The 5,000-nt window shown below is 30.4% G+C and overlaps 1 protein-coding gene across 1 annotated transcript in view; it reads right to left on the bottom strand.

Moving 5' to 3' along the window:
• Window positions 1-5,000, bottom strand: part of LOC138862886 (craniofacial development protein 2-like) — a 13,168-nt gene that overhangs the window by 1,615 nt on the left and 6,553 nt on the right. The window lies entirely within an intron of this gene.

Here is a 5,000-nt window from a genome sequence, read left to right as displayed (position 1 = left end):
TCATCATTAGTGTTTCAAAAGGCAAGAGTAACCTGGTGGTGCCCATCCCCTCCCCAGGTATGGAGGGCCGTTGGCTCATATAGAGCTCATCTGCCCTTTGACAGGTCTTGTTTTTAGTCCTGAAGGGTGTCCACACACCCTCCTCATCAGGCGAGACCTGATGGGGTAGCCGGTTTAGTCGCCGACGACCCGACCATGAACCAGGTGGTACTGGGCTACATGTTACCAGTAGCAAGTCAGAAACTGACCTGACCTGACCAATATATATATATATATATATATATATATATATATATATATATATATATATGTATGTATTTATGTATATATATATGTATATATATATTTATATATTTATGTATATATGTATATATATGTATATATATATATAGATATATACATATATATATGTATATATATATATGTATATATATATATATATATATACACACACACACACACACATATATATGTGTGTATATATATATTATATATATATATATATATATATATATATATATATATATATAACTATAATTATAACAGCAGAAAGAGAGAAAGGGAAAGATTACAGAACACAATTATCTATTCTAAAATCTTTGCAATTTTCCTTTTATTACTTCTTATAATTGTTGTTATCATGATGAATCCTCTTTGATATTACTATCATGATTATTGTCAACATTGTCCTTTTCTTATCGGTAATAAAATCATTATTATTGTTATACTATCCTCATCATTGGCGGTTGTTCATTGTTGCTACTTTCATTATCTTTACTATTATTATTATCTTTATTTTAGATATTCTAACTATTACCATCACTATTATCGTTGTCAATATTATATCTATCATTATTATAATTGTTGTCTTTGTTACTGATAAATAAGATAATAACTATCATTAAGTAAAGATTGTTACTGTTATTATGTATATTATTGTTATCTTTTGAATAAACTAGTGTGTTATGAATGAATATGATGTAGGCTTATAAATTATTTCTACACGAGTAGAATTCTCAATGGCTGATACAGTAATTACGAATTTTAATGTGTACAAGTATGTGCGTTTCTTTCGTAAATTATTTTACTCTTGCTCATGATGAATATAATTGTTTATATATAAGGACTTCATGAATATATAGATTGTAATGTATTTTATCATCAATAAGAACATTAATAATGATAGGCCTACTTAGTTTTATTTCCAATATCATTGTTTCCTTTTCAGCAAAATGAATCTATCAATGTATGTAATATTATATATCATTATTGTTGTGATCACTCTATTAAAGTAATAAGAGATATATAGTCTAAAAACCATTGCATAATTCCTTATCATTATATTATCGTTGTCATTTTTGGCATATTATCAAAATCATTATTATTATCAAATTTGTGATTTCCTTATCGGTATCAATATCATTATCATCACTATATTTCAATCATTAGTTGCAGTAATACTCGCATATGCTTATCGCCATAAGTTATTATAATAATACATGGGGGGGGGGATAACCTAATCCGAGAAAGCCTGCTTCCAGTATCATTGTTATACAAACTTACGGGAAGGAATAGACTAACAGAGGAAATAGATGAATAAACAAATTGATAAACAAGCTTATAAGATATACATAAAGAACAACAGCAAAATCTTTCTATGGATAACTATTTGTTTTACGCTCAAGTCTCTGTGGTGTAACGTAACGTAGCCTCTAAAGCGGGAACACCGGGTTCGACTCCCGGCAGAGGCAATCGGTAAGAGCGTTTTTAGTTATTTATTCTTGTTATATGACTTTGAATTTCATTCAGACGATGATTTTGTTAACATCACTAGTTATTATTGCTATTTCTAAATCATCATTACTGTTATTGCTATTACTATTATAAATGTTATTACTATAAACCTTATCGGTAAACATCACTAGTTATTATTGCTATTTCTAAATCATTATTACTGTTATTGCGATTACTATTATAAATGTTATTACTATAAACCTTATCGGTATCAATATCCCTATTATTACATAATCCCAGGATGAATGGGTGTAGATTCAAGTGAATATGTTGTATTAGTTCAAAATGAAATTATCTTGAGGCTAGGGAAGGTTAAAACAAATGAACAGAAATTTCCAGGATATCAAAATTGGAATACAAAAGTAGAAAAGAAATAGGACACCATGTACAAACTACACTACTAGTATATAAGCCCTTTCTAGGCATAATCATGGCCCTGGCCATGATTATGATGATTATGATTGATGATGGCAACTATTATAACAGTGATGATATAATGATAATGCTAAGATAATGACAATAGCATTGTAGTAACTATTCAAATAACGTTAAGAATAATGCGGATGTCACTAAAAGCGGTGATAATAAAAAAATGAATTGACAATAATATATAAAAAGTATGTCTTTTCGGGTTCCCTTCTTTCCTGTTTCTCTTCATGATAATGATAAAAGTAACTATAAAAAGGCTAAGAACAATACTCGTTATGCACAGTGGTTTTGATACCAATCAGGATAAAAAAAAAAAATCGTAGACCCGGGTTCGATTCCCGACGGAGAATATATATATATATATATATATATATATATATATATATATATATATATATATATATATATATATATATTTTTTTTTTTTTTTTTTTTTTTTTTTTTTTTTTTTTTTTCGCCTAATTTTATCATTTATAGTTATAATTCATGCACACAAGATAATCTGAAGTCAAAACTGATTGCAACGGCGTTTTTTTAAGGCCGGAGCTTTTCATGTTTTTCATCCCAGGGCATTGTTGCAATCAGTTCGTTCTCTCATTCACTTTTTTTTTTTTTTTTTTTTTGCCTCCCCCCCTCTCTCTGTCCTCTCTCTCACTCATTGGATCGCTCTGTCATTGCCTTCTCTCTTTCTCTCTCTTCCTGCCTATCTTTCTCTCCAATGTCAATTCCTATATTGTCGCATTTATCCGTACTGTCATCCACTCGTATTTTTATCCACCCACACTATTTATTCAAATTCATTCATTTACCCTCATTCTCTCTCTTATAACTTTCTCAATCATGTGCATTTTCGGAGGAGAAATGTTCGTTCTGAGAATAAAGCGGATATGACGAAATTTCAGTCGACTAGTATAAATATCAAATTCTATCTAATCCTTACGGACCTGAAACCCTTCCAAGGACGGAAAGCGTTTTTTTTTTTTTTTTTTTTTTGATAGCATTATTTCCTTGCTTTAAACTAGCAGTGCTTGATTTATTATCACCACAATTTCAAAAAATTGTTAAGCCCTTTGTAGTCTAGTGGCTAGGATACGCGGCTCTCACCCCCCGGCACGGGAAATAACTATGTTTCATATTATGTTTCTTATATTACCTTGTTTTGGTTTCTACTTAGGTGGTAAGATTAGCATAGAAAGGTTCTGGATGCAACTGCGAGTGTCTGTGTTTAAACGTGGGGTTCTTAGGGTCTCGAATGTTTTTGCTTTATACGTATTATATGTTTGTTTTGCTCTTTTGTGAAGGGAATTTTGATAGGATGCGTAAAATAGGATCACTATGACAGAGCGATCCAATGAGTGAGAGAGAGGACAGAGAGAGGGGGGGAGGCAAAAAAAAAAAAAAAAAAAAAAGTGAATGAGAGAACGAACTGATTGCAACAATGCCCTGGGATGAAAAACATGAAAAGCTCCGGCCTTAAAAAAACGCCGTTGCAATCAGTTTTGACTTCAGATTATCTTGTGTGCATGAATTATAACTATAAATGATAAAATTAGGCGAAAAAAAAAAAAAAAAAAAAAAAAAAAAAAATATATATATATATATATATATATATATATATATATATATATATATATATATATATATATATTCTCCGTCGGGAATCGAACCCGGGTCTACGATTTTTTTTTTTTTTATCCTGATTGGTATCAAAACCACTGTGCATAATGAGTATTGTTCTTAGCCTTTTTATAGTTACTTTTATCATTATCATGAAGAGAAACAGGAAAGAAGGGAACCCGAAAAGACATACTTTTTATATATTATTGTCAATTCATTTTTTTATTATCACCGCTTTTAGTGACATCCGCATTATTCTTAACGTTATTTGAATAGTTACTACAATGCTATTGTCATTATCTTAGCATTATCATTATATCATCACTGTTATAATAGTTGCCATCATCAATCATAATCATCATAATCATGGCCAGGGCCATGATTATGCCTAGAAAGGGCTTATATACTAGTAGTGTAGTTTGTACATGGTGTCCTATTTCTTTTCTACTTTTGTATTCCAATTTTGATATCCTGGAAATTTCTGTTCATTTGTTTTAACCTTCCCTAGCCTCAAGATAATTTCATTTTGAACTAATACAACATATTCACTTGAATCTACACCCATTCATCCTGGGATTATGTAATAATAGGGATATTGATACCGATAAGGTTTATAGTAATAACATTTATAATAGTAATCGCAATAACAGTAATAATGATTTAGAAATAGCAATAATAACTAGTGATGTTTACCGATAAGGTTTATAGTAATAACATTTATAATAGTAATAGCAATAACAGTAATGATGATTTAGAAATAGCAATAATAACTAGTGATGTTAACAAAATCATCGTCTGAATGAAATTCAAAGTCATATAACAAGAATAAATAACTAAAAACGCTCTTACCGATTGCCTCTGCCGGGAGTCGAACCCGGTGTTCCCGCTTTAGAGGCTACGTTACGTTACACCACAGAGACTTGAGCGTAAAACAAATAGTTATCCATAGAAAGACTTTTGCTGTTGTTCTTTATGTATATCTTATAAGTTTGTTTATCTATTTGTTTATTTATCTATTTCCTCTGTTAGTCTATTCCTTGCCGTAGGTTTGTATAAAAATAATATTGGAAGCAGACTTTCTCGGATTAGGTTATCCCCCCCCCCATGTATTATTATAATAACTTATGGCGATAAGCATATGCGAGTATTACTGCAACTAA

Source organism: Penaeus vannamei, chromosome 10, assembly GCF_042767895.1.
Source record: "Penaeus vannamei isolate JL-2024 chromosome 10, ASM4276789v1, whole genome shotgun sequence".
Lineage (NCBI taxonomy): Eukaryota > Metazoa > Arthropoda > Malacostraca > Decapoda > Penaeidae > Penaeus > Penaeus vannamei.
Note: the sequence above shows the minus strand (reverse complement) of the source record. Positions and strands in the feature narration are given on the sequence as shown.